Genomic DNA, 13,169 nt, shown 5'->3' on the forward strand with positions numbered 1-13,169 from the left:
GCTTAACTGAGTGTTTCTGGTTCAGTGCATCTCATGTGGTTACAACCAGTCAGCCAGGCTGTAGTCATCTGAAGGCTTAGCTGAGCTGGAGGATTCATTTTCAAGCTCATTCACATAGTTGTTGGCAAGAAAGTCTCACCTCTTCACCATCTGTGCCTCTCCATAGGGCTGCTTATGAAATGGCAGCTGGTTTTCTTCAGAGCAAGTGGTGAGAGACAGAGTGAGAAAAAGAAATGGCACTAAGATAGAAATGAGTGATGCCATATTCCAGGCAGCACATCCCTGGTACAAGATGGGGGGACAACAGAGGGGGGTACCTGCAAGCAGGGAATGTCAGAAGCCATCTTGGAGTCAGACCACCAGACTTCTTTCACCTCCATCAATCACCCTTCTGCTCTCACAACTTGGAGTACTTCCACTTTACTAGCTCTTTCCCTAGTTTGGTTGTAGATGCTCTGAAGTTATAGTCCTGAAGCTTCATTTGTATACCTTCTTGTGAAAAAAAAAAAAAAAAAAAGAAAGAAACCAAAATCCTTCTGTTCTGCTCTAGTTACCACTCTATCTGTAAGGCTGAGCTCCTGAAAGAGAAGTCTACACACATTTCTTACTTCCTCACTTCCCTTTTTTTTTTGGTCCATGGAGATTTGACCTGCACCCCAACTTCTTCAATAGAACTGCCATCCATCCCAGGGTCACTGGAACATTGCAAGGACTTCTTGGTTGAAAACCCCAATACATTTTCAGTCCTTGCTAATCTCTGTAGCATTTGTTTCCCATGAATCTATTTCCCCATGGCTGTGCTGACACCATTCTTTCCTGGCTTTTGTTCTAATCCTTTCATAACTGTTTCTCAGCCTCCATTGCAGATCTCCTTCCTTTACCTCTCTTTACATACTGATATTCTCCACAATTCAAACCTCACTGTTTTTTTCTTATTATTCTAAACACTTTTCTTTATAATGCCTTCTATACCATTCTCTTTAGCTACTCTCTGGATGCTGCTAACTGCTAAATCAAAATTCCCAAGTTAGTTCTTGAGTTCCACCCCATTATAAAGAAGTGGAGCAGGACCGTATGTCCCTTGCCCCTCACCGGGTCCTCTGCCTGCCTTTTACCTGTGGGAAACTTTAGTCAAAGAATAAGTTTAATAAGAAAAGTGAGAAATGCTGAAACAAAGGAAAACAGTCAAAGGAGACTAAATAATAATAGTGTAGTCATTAAGCATAAGAAAGAAAGAAAGTTATGTCGCTCAGTCGTGTCTGACTATTTGCCACCCCATAGACTGTAGACTATCCAGGCTCCTCCATCCATGAGATTTTCCAGGCAATAGTACTGGAGTGGATTGCCATTTCCTTCTCCAGGGGATCTTCCCAACCCAGGGCTTGAACTCGGGTCTCCTGCATTGTTAGCCAGACTCTTTACTGTCGGAGCCACCAGGAAAGTCATTAAGCATAGTCAAGGATATTTAGTTCTTTCTCAAGGGCTATAGATAATATTCTGAGCCATATCCTGTGAGCTGTCTTATAGATACCAAAACATCAGGTGGAGAAGTTAACTATATGATGACCAGGCTATACCCAGGACTTGAACTGCCACAATTCCAAGAATTGACCACAAAGAAACAGGAACAAGTGCACCCTGGAACTGAAGATTAACTGTACCTGAAACAACCAAGATGATGCTAGTCAGGCAACTCATTATCAGTTAAAGATGACTGTTAGAAATGATTGTTCTCTTTCTGCATCTTTCTCCCCCACTCCCCTTCCCCCACTCTGTCTATTTAAGCTCTCATCCCTTGCTTGTTGGGGAGGGGGGAAGTTGACCTTTGGACAGATGTCTGCCACCCTCCCTTCAAGTTGCTGGCATCTGAAATAAAGCAAAATTTCCTTTCCACTTTTGGGTGGTGAGCATCCGGAGCCCCCAACATACACCTCCTTTTGGTAACAGATTTTGGGCTCCTGTGCTTTCATGCCATCTGGCTCTCTTGGGTCTTCCTGGGGCATGCTGTGGCTATGACAGTGTATTAGCCTGCAGCTTGCAGCTAGCTAGACCCAGGTACGCGATTTGGAGGACGTTCCTAGCAACTACTGAAACTTATTTGTTTTGAGGATCCTCCCTGTTTCTCCCTTGCTCGGCACCGGCTGCCAAATTACACTTTTCTTGGTGGAATGGAAACTTGCGTTTGGGATGGGCTGATGAGCTCCAAGACTGGGTAAGTCCACTGGTGTGCACATGGGCAACTTTTCCATTTGTGAGTGCTAGTGCTATTTGGGCATTCTTGCCGATTGGTTCTGACTGCTGTTGAGGACTGTTTGTGAACACCAGGGCTGTTTAGTCATTCTTGCCAGTTGCTTCTGACATGTGTTTGATGTTGAAGATCATTTATGAACACTGAGTATTATTTGGGCATTTTTGCCAATTGGTTCTGATGTCTGTCTGCCATCGAGAATGGTTAATGAGCATAAATGCTTTTGGACATTCTTGCCAATTGGTTCTAACATCTGACTACTGTTGAGCATCCTTTGTGACCAAGTGTCATTTAAGTATTTTGCCAATCGGTTCTGACAGTTGACTACCACTGCTAGTAAAGCAATGCTCAAAATTCTCCAAGCCAGGTTTCAGCAATACGTGAACCGTGAAATTCCAGATGTTCAAGCTGCTTTTGGAAAAGGCAGAAGGACCAGAGATCAAATTGCCAACATCCACTGGATCGTGGAAAAAGCAAGAGAGTTCCAGAAACACATCTATTTCTGCTTTATTGACTATGCCAAAGCCTTGGACTGTATGGATCACAATAAACTGTGGAAAATTCTGAAAGAGATGGGAATACCAGACCACCAAACCTGCCTCTTCAGAAATCTGTATGCAGGTCAGGAAGCAACAGTTAGAACTGGGCATGGAACAACAGACTAGTTCCAAATAGGGAAAGGAGTACGTCAAGGCTGTATATTGTCACCCTGCTTATTTAACTTGTATGCGGAGTACATCATGAGAAACGCTGGACTGGAAGAAGCACAAGCTGGAATCAAGATTGCCAGGAGAAATATCAATAACCTCAGATATGCAGATGACACCACCCTTATGGCAGAAAGTGAAGAAGAACTAAAGAGCCTCTTGATTAAAGTGAAAGGAGAGAGTGAAAAAGTTGGCTTAAAGCTAACATTCAGAAAATGAAGATCATGGCATCTCACCCCATCACTTCATGGGAAATAGATGTGGAAGCAGTGGAAACAGTGTCAGACTTTTTTAGGAGGGGGCTCCAAAATCACTGCAGATGGTAACTGTAGCCATGAAATTAAAAGATGCTTACTCCTTGGAAGAAAAGTTATGACCAACCTAGATAGCATATTCAAAAGCAGAGACATTACTTTGCCAACAAAGGTCAGTCTAGTCAAGGCTATGGTTTTTCCAGTGGTCATGTATGGATGTGAGAGTCGGACTGTGAAGAAGGCTGAGCACTGAAGAATTGATGCTTTTGAACTGTGGTGTTGGAGAAGACTCTTGAGAGTCCCTGGGACTGCAAGGAAGTCCAACCAGTCCATCCTAAAGGAGACCAGTCCTGGGTGTTCATTGGAAGGCCTGATGCTAAAACTGAAACTCCAGTACTTTGGCCACCTCATGCGAAGAGTTGACTCATTGGAAAAGACTCTGATGCTGGGAGGGATTGGGGGCAGTAGGAGAAGGGAACAACAGAGGATGAGATGGCTGTATGGCATCACCGACTCAATGGGCATGAGTTTGGATGAACTCCGGGAGTTGGTGATGGACAGGGAGGCCTGGTGTGCTGCGATTCATGGGGTCACAAAGAGTCTGACACGACTAAGTGATTGAACTGAACTGAACTGAACTGAGGACCATTTGTGTCGGAGAAATGTTTGTTTGGAACTCTGTACCAGTCACCCTTGGAGAGGGTTTATGACAGATCTGTTATTTGGTGTGTGAGTGTGTATTCCATTTATATGACTGGTATCCTTATTTCCTTATGTAAAATGGGAAATTCAGTTTCAATTAATTAAGAAAAATTTTATCTGTGGAATTATGATTTCAGAAATTATGACTAAAAATCCTTTTAGCTGTGGAATTATGACTAAGAAAGAAAGCTGTGGAATTATGATTTTTTTTAAATCAATGTATGGCAACAATATTCTTTAGATTCCAGATTGGTTAAGATGACACTCTTGAAATTCAAAAAACACAAGATCTTTTTGCATATGCAGTTAGGGAAAGCTAGCTTGTTAAAACACTTTTTTTCAGATCCTGAAGAAACAAAAATATGCTTAGGAGAAAATTTGAAATTAATGCTTCTCATGTCCTTGAAATACAACCGCAGTCCACATAGCCTGGAATTCTAGCCTCTGGTTAATTGTAAAACTTCAAGATAAGGAAAAAAAAAAGGAGGGAAGTCTTTTAAAATTGAGTGTGTAGTTTGGTTATTCTGATTATTATCCGTAAACTGATGTTTAATTACAATGCCTAATTCATGAAATGTAAAAAGATGAAACAATGTGATCTCTGTTTTTCTGTATGTTTGTATGTCTCAATGTGTGTTTTGTCTTTGGATAGTATCTCTGAGGTTAATTTGTAAAGAAACTATTTAATTTACCTTAAAAAAGTACTTATAAATCAAACAAATTTAAATTTACCTACCTTTGTCTTCTTGTAAGAGCAAGAGGGAAATTAAAGATGTTTGGGTTTATAAAACATATATGTTGTACCACTGAAGAAAAATTATGCTATAAAAATGTATGTTTCTTGTGGTTACAAAATATGTTCTTAAGTTTGCCAATCAGAAAATGCTAGTGTAACATTTCAGTCACTTGTTTCCTGGTTTTGTTAAAACTTTCAAGAGTTGAAAATTGTCATATGTAGAAATGATAAGCAAAGCATTTCAGTATGTAAAGCAACTAGGCTATATGTTGTCAACAAAGAGAAAGAATAAAGAAGAGATTTTTGTTGAGGAAAAATGATAATAATTTTGTTCTACAGTTGTTTGTTTCTGGATGAAGAAATTTTGGATCTAGAAATTAACAAAAGGTTTGTGAAAAAGGAATTTTGAAAAAAGAATTTGGTATGTTGTCAGGATTAGATTAGACTAAATTTGATTGCTGCTGCTGCTGCTAAGTCGCTTCAGTCGTGTCCGACTCTGTGCGACCCCATAGACAGCAGCCCACCAGGCTCTCCCATCCCTGGGATTCTCCAGGCAAGAACACTGGAGTGTGTTGCCATTTCCTTCTCCAATGCATGAAAGTGAAAAGTGAAAGTGAAGTTGCTCAGTTGTAGACTGTAGCCCACCAGGCTCCTCCGTCCATAGGATTTTCCAGGCAAGAGTACTGGAGTGGGGTGCCATTGAGGTATATGAATTTTATTAACAATAAACTGATACAAGACAGAAGTTTGGTTTTTTTTTTTCTCCCTGTTAAGAAAGCAAAATTCTCCTGGAATATTGATCTGATTTGGTAACAGAGACTTCTAGATGAAAAATAGTTGTTTGGTTTCTAATCAAACTTTTGACCTCAATGCTCAGGAAAGAAAAATTGTTCAGTAAAACTGCTCATGAGGTGCAACACTGCTAGCTTTAAATGTACTGCTTACAACACATGCACAATGTTTGTGTGACAATTGGATATGAATGATAAAATGTTTGGTCTATAAAGCATTTCCCTGTTAAGATACCTATGAGCCTGTTCATGATGTCTGATTAGTTTTCCCCCAATGTGGACAACTAGCCAAATATGTAAATAAAAAGGAGGCCTAGTACTGCGGGGACATAGATGGACCAGAGCAGGCAAAGGAACCACTCTGGCAACTTTGGAAAAATATATTGATTATTAATGCTCTCTATGGAAAGAGTTGTAACTTAAAAGGGGAAAAGGATGGAAGAAATATTCACATATTGAGGTATGGTAAAGTCGTTCTGGCCTATATATGATTTAATTTAAACTTTAGACTAACCAAAACAGCCTGTTAGTGGCCTATTAAACATACATTGTACATCTGCTTTAGTCATTAAGACAAAAAAATGGTGCCAAGGTATATTTTGATTATTATCCTTATTGTAATATGTCTAATAATTTTCAAGTGTTTGTCCAGGTACTATGAAGGCTTATTGCCACTCTTGTTCTGTACCTGTCCCTCCTCAAGATTAAGGAGTATCAAAGCAAAAAGAGGGGATTGAAATGGAGCAGGACCATATGGTCCTTGCCCCCAATCATGTTCTCTGCCTGCCTTTTACCTGTGGAAAACTTTAGTCAATGAATAAGCTTAATCAGAGAAGTGAGAAATGCTGAAACAAAGGAAAACAGTCAAAGGAAACTAAATAATAATAGTGTAGTCATTAAGCATAGTCAAGGATATTTAGTTCTTTCTCAAGGGCTATAGATAATATTCTGAGCCATATCCTGTGAGCTGTATTATAGATACCAAAACACCAGGTGGAAAAGTTAACTACATGATGACCAGGCTATATCCAGGACTTGAGCTGCCACAATTCCAAGAATAGAACGCAAAGAAACAGGAAGAAGTGCACCCCGGAACTGAAGATTAACTGTACCTGAAACAACCAAGACGACGTTAGTCAGGCAACTCATGATCAGTTGAAGATGACTGTTAGAGATGACTGCTCTCTTTCTGCATGTAACCCCCTCTCCAACTCTGTCTCTTACCCACTGCCTGTTCGCAGGGGTTGGGTAGGGGGAGTTTGCCTTTGGACAGATGTCTACCACCCTCCTCTCAAGTTGTTGGCATCCGAAATAAAGCAAGCTTTCCTTTCCACCAATCTGGCCTGCTCATTGGCTTTTGAGCAGCAAGCAGCCGGACCCCCTATGCATAACTTTCAGTAATGATAACAACTTTTGTTATTATTAAAATCTATGAAAATTTCTCAACTGATGGATGTGTTGGCCCAATTTTAGGGGATCCATTACTTCTTAGAATTTCTTCTTCATCTTTTAAATTTTTGGCTGTACCAAGTAGCATGCAGGATCTTAGTTCCCTGGCCAGGGGTCAAACCCACATCCCCTGCAATGGAAGAGCAGAGTCTTAACCAGCGGAGTGCAGTGCCATGGAAGTCCCACTTCTGAGAACTTCTGATTGGGAGGAGTACTTTTTAAAAAGTATTCTAGAGAGAATTTTATCTCTAAAAACTGTTTTATACATTTGCTACAATCCCTAGTGCAAAGGAAGGATGGAATGTGGACCCAGCAAAGGATTTTCCCCTCTTCCGAAAAGAAGCTACCAATATGTTCACCAAGCCATTATTTATAGCTTTAGTTCAACATAAAGAAGAATAGAAGGCTCATCCTAATAATTAGTTCTTGCAGAGAATGGTAAAAAATAAGGACTGTACTAGCTTCATATCAAGTCCTATGCGCCAGCACCTCCTTCATACAGTTTCTGGTGACTGTCCCAAGACTCTCAGAACCTTGCTGCATTCAGTCCTCCTAGACACAACTGCTCAAGTAAGACCAGCTTCTTCCTGGAATGCTTAGGTTTTCAGACCTTAACTTCTCAATCAATGTTATGAGACCAATTCTAAGAGTTATGTCCTACAGTGTGTTAGCATAGACATTGAGTCCATATCCTGCAGCTGTTGCTACTGCAGTTACTCCTGCTCTCCCTACATTTCTACCATATAAACATGCTGCAAATGAGAGTTCACCATGGTCATTAATACTGTAATGCCCAGTCACAGGGTACCAGGCAGCCGCTTGACAAACAAGATCAGAAAATCTTAAGATTTCCATGTCAATATGTGCTGTTCCTCTAGATCAAAATCAGATGTCATATGGACAGGTGTTTCCTCTTATTCAAGCCATAATCCTTATTTTTGCCAGAGTAATCACTAGCCTTGAGACTGTGCACTCAGAACTTCTTGTGCTGCACACTCCAGAGCCTTCATTCTAACACGGATGAAGCCATCTCTCTATTTCAAGCCCAACTAGTCAAAGACACTGCCCAGAAACCAATCAGCAGTGCGACTGCAGTCCCGAGGTTAGAAACTCATGTTTCATCCAAGAAAAAGATCTCATCAATGAAAAACTTCAGTATCGTGCATGTGTGTGTGGGGGTGGGGGGGTGGGGGTTGATTCAAAATAAAATGAAATTCCAAGTAGGAAAAAAAAAAACCTGAAACACATATATATACTGAGAAAATACTATGTCTAACAAAATTAATGCTAGTCCTAATTATTTATGGAGTTTTAAAAAGATAGAGAGGAAAGAAGGAAGGAAGGAGGGAGGGAGAGGAAAGGAAAAATATAAAAAGGGAACCCCTTTATACAGAAATCAATGAGAAAACAATAAGCCTTGGCTCTAGATACCCGGAAACTACCTTTTCCAGTTAGTTATCATTCCCTCATAGCATAGTACTACTTCTTTATCATTGGGATTGCATAAATTTATGGCTGATGTTGTTTTATACTGTATGTTTGTATTTTTGTTTTGTTGAGAATGCTTCATGGACTCTTTTCTAACTAAAACTTAATAATTCACATTTTTTACTATGTAAATTATTTGTATCCATATGTAATCCTGATGTTTTGATGACTGACTGGGAAAAAGGTACAAAAAATTTTCAAATAGTATCTCTAGTGCCAGGACAAACCAGGAGCATTCTGATCCTAACAGTTGTTCAAGGACTGAATAGTTCTGACTCCCACTGCATACCAAAAGCCCACAAAAAGAAGATAAACTACCAGATTTGACCTTCAAATCTGCCATCATCAAATTAGGAGGAAGAATTTCAGCAGCAGAGCACATTAAAACCTCATTCCAGAGTGTTATATGTGCCTATTAGAGTGGTGCCTATGTGCAACAGGAACCATGTCAGTATCACAAACACTTACTATAGGATGTAGACAATGGTAAGGAGACCCTGGTTAATGTTATAAATATGAAATGGCTTTAATTATGTTTTTTTTTTTCCAAAAGTTATTCCTACAAGCGTGGCTAAGAAACTATGATACTGACATGAATCACAAGATCAGTAAAACCTTTCAAGACTCTGCAAACTTGGTACCTCTGTCTCCTTGACAGTCTCCTGTTACAATTGAGACAGGCTGTTCAGATTGAGGAGGAGGCTGAATGGACAGCCTGAAGAAAATTGTAAATGTTTGTTAAAATCTGAAAGAAGTTTGGAGAAGGAGATGGCTCGAAGCAATAAAAAAATTGCCAAGTTCTTTTGGAGGTTCACCTGTGTTTAGAGGTCACAGATTGATTGTGGTGATTTCATGCCAGATCCCTTAAGTTTGTTTGCACATTTAATCTTCATGACATTCATATATGTAAATATAATTTTCTTGATTATACAGAATGTAAGTCACTAATATAAGCTTCCATAGCTATTTAGTTAGGGTTTTGTGGTTGCAGACAATAGAAAATTACTCTGGCTAATATAAGGTAAAAGAAATTTCTTTGAAAGGATGTTTGAAAGCTGACAAAACATATTGGCTAATGAACCAATATATAAAGGATGAAACCAAAGCATTTTCACAGGTCTCACTAGTAGAAATGGATAAACTGACTCTTTAGGACATAGCTGCCTCCATTCAATTAACATTGCTATAGATTATATATAAACGTTGTCAGGACATGTGACGTGAAAGTCACTCAGTGTTGTCCGACTCTTTGTGACCCCATGGACTATACAATCCATGGAATTCTCTAGGCCAGAATACTGAAGGGGGTAGCCTTTCCCTTCTGCAGAGGAACTTCGCAACCCAGGGATCAAACCCAGGTCTCCCGCATTGCAGGCAGATTCTTTACCAGCTGAGCCACAAGGGAAGCCTAAGAATACTGGAGTGGGTAGCCTATCCCTTCGCCAGTGGATCTTCCCAACCCAGGAATCGAACTGGGATCTCCTGCATTGCAAGCAGATTCTTTACCAACTGAGCTATCAGGGAAGCCCCAGGACATGCACCTGTGGCCAATTAAATTTATGACAAAGGAGGCAAGAATATACACTGGAGAAGAAAAGAGTCTCTTCAAGTAAGTGGTGCTTGCAAAACTTGACAGCTACATGTGAAAGAATGAAATTAGAACATTCTCTAATACCATACACAAAAATAAACTCAAAATGGATCAAAGACCTAAATGCAAGGTGTGCATGCTAAGTTGCTTCAGCTGTGTCTGACTCTTTGTGGCCCTATGACTACAGCCCACCAGTCTCCTCTGTCCGTGGGATTCTCCTGGCAAGAATACTGGAGTGGGTTGACATGCCTTTCTCCAGGAGATCTTCCAGATCCAGAGATTGAACCTGCATCTCCTCTGTCTCCTGCATTGGCAGGTGGGTTGTTTACCACCAGTGCCACCTGGGAAGCCTAACTGTAAAGCTCTTAGAGGAAAAACACTCAAAATACTCATATAAATTGAAGCAATATCTTTTTCAATCCACCTCCCAAAGTACTGAAAAACAAAAATAAACAAATGGGACCTAATTAAACTTAAAGGCTTTTGCATAGCAAAGGAAACCAAAAACAAAATATTTTCTTCCACAAAATGGAAGAGAACATTTACAGATGAAGTGACCAACAAAGGGTTAATCTCCAACTGATACTAACAGTTCATTCATACTCTTCCCCAGGGGAATAGGAAGGACTAGTTGGACATGTGAGTTGGGGAGAATAAATAGCTCAGCCATCCCCACCCTTTCTATTAATAGGCCTATGTTTTGCAGAAAGTGGGTCTGATCTCCTCACATGGGCCTCTATTTTTCCACTGGGAAGCCTGTGGTTTTCAACTATGCCAGTGACCAGTGCATAAGTCTGGGAAAAGTATGTGCCCACTTGGCCACGCCTTCCAGTCAGCTTTATTAAGATAATATTTTGACCTTCATCAGTGTGACTCATATCTCAATTGATTCTGAATTCAGAAGGAAGAATGGGACAGTATTTATTAGGTACCTGGTATTTTGGGGGGCTCCAAAATCACTGAAGATGGTGATTGCAGCCATGAAATTAAAAGACTCTTACTCCTTGGAAGGAAAGTTATGACCAACCTAGACAGCATATTCAAAAGCAGAGACATTACTTTGCCAACAAAAGTTCATCTAGTCAAGGCTATGGTTTTCCAGTGGTCATGTATGGATGTGAGAGTTGGACTGTGAAGAAAGCTGAATGCTGAAGAATTGATGCTTTTGAACTGTGGTGTTGGAGAAGACTCTTGAGAGTCCCTGGGACTGCAAGGAAGTCCAACCAGTCCATCCTAAAGGAGATCAGTCCTGGGTGTTCATTGGAAGGAATGATGCTAAAGCTGTAACTCCAGTACTTTGACTGCCTCATGCGAAGAGTTGACTCATTGGAAAAGACCCTGATGCTGGGAGGGATTAGGGGAAAGAGGAGAAGGGGACGACAGAGGATGAGATGGCTGGATGGCATCACTGACTCGATGGACATGAGTTTGGGTGAACTCCAGGAGTTGGTGATGGACAGGGAGGCCTGGCGTGCTGCGATTCATGGGGTCACAAACAGTCTGACACGACTGAGTGACTGAACTGAACTGACTTGCAAGGAAAAGATTTTCAGCTGGTGTGAACTCTTAGGTCAGGCTCAGGGACCCTGGAGTTATGACCTTAGATTTGCCTTCTTGCTACTCTCCTCTCCAGAGTGTAGTGATGTGAGATAAATGTGGAATGTTAGCAGATCAGTTTACACCTGGTTCCAGGAGCATTCTCTGTGAAATCTCTCTCATGAGTTGCAGCTGCACTGGGAGGCAGGCATGTGACTTGGCACACACTCCTAAAGAGACTGGGCAGCAAGCATAGGACATACACAGGTAGGCAATAGGAAGGGAGGCTGCTCCAAGGTGAAGTTGTCTGCAACTGGCTCTACCTCATTCTTGGGACTGAACCCTGGGGAGTGGAAGAAAGTGGAAGCTGAACCTAACTTGTTGCCAGATGTTAGGAGGCCTCTGCTATTTGGCTTTGTGCATTATTATGATTTATCTTTCAAAGTTAAGGAAACTGGTGTGGAGGTGGGGAACATGTCTTTGTTGCAGAAGTCGGAGGGTGAAGAAACCAAGCACCACACTCAGAGTTGGAGATAGGACATCAGGCCCAGAGGAGTTAACACTTCCAGCTCTGAGCCCCCAAAAAGCAGTTACAATTGTTATAGGCAGTGCATGACATCAGACTATAGTGAGCTGTGCTGACTGTTAATAGGACAGTTTAAATTAGGGGTTCTCCTCACCCATGAGAACAGCTGTTAGGACACAGCATGGAGGATGCCTGACTTTACACAAACAATCATGGTTAAGCCATATTACAGGGGCTGGGTAATTGACAAGGGTTAGTGAGGTAAGTTTCAGTTCCTAACATTAAGTTTCTATTTCCACGAAACTATGTAACTTACCTAACTTTGCAAAGAGTAAGCTGAGCTGCAGAAGCAGAAGGGAGCATGAAGTTATTTCTAGCTGGGTGGAAGTTTTAAATTTTCTTTTTCATCTTGACTTTTTATCAATTTTGAGCCAATAAGACCAACCAATATTGAGTAACACAGCAAGTAGTCTGGGAAATTTCTAATACTTGGTACCTGCTCTTCAATAATGAGAAAAAGTCTTTGTTAAGTTCACTTGGTTTTTGCAGTCCATCTATCACCCATTTCAACCCTTATTTCAATTTCCCTTCCTTTTTAATTTTTTTACTTTTATTTAAAAAAGTTTTTTATCTACATTGAGGGACATGTGGAACTTCCCTGCGCAGGGTACCAAGGACCAAACCCATGCCCTCTGCAGTGAAAGCATGCAGACTTAATCACGGGACCAAACAAAAGTCTTTTCCTTCCTTTTTCAGAGAAGTAGAATAATAATTTTAAAAAAACTTTCCTTCTCATATTTCCTGTTAGAAAAATTCTGGCACATAAAATTAAAACTGATTTTCTTCTGGTACAGTGCTTTCCAGTTCATTATTCTTCCCTAGAACACACGTGTGATGCCTGAGGCTTGGCAATCATTACTAAGTATGGTAGAGCACAAGACAAAAGGGATTGGTTTCCCTGATGGCTTTATTGAGTGACCATGACTGTCTTAAATTTCCCCTTTCCTAGATTTACTGGTACAAGAGATAAAGAAATCCTTTGCTGTTTTTGGCAGTCAGTTCAGTTCAGTCACTCAGTCGTGTCTGATGCTTTGCAACCCCATGAATCACAGCACACCAGGCCTCCTTGTCCATCACCAAC

The sequence above is a fragment of the Ovis aries genome, chromosome 3 (genome assembly GCF_016772045.2).
Source record: "Ovis aries strain OAR_USU_Benz2616 breed Rambouillet chromosome 3, ARS-UI_Ramb_v3.0, whole genome shotgun sequence".
Lineage (NCBI taxonomy): Eukaryota > Metazoa > Chordata > Mammalia > Artiodactyla > Bovidae > Ovis > Ovis aries.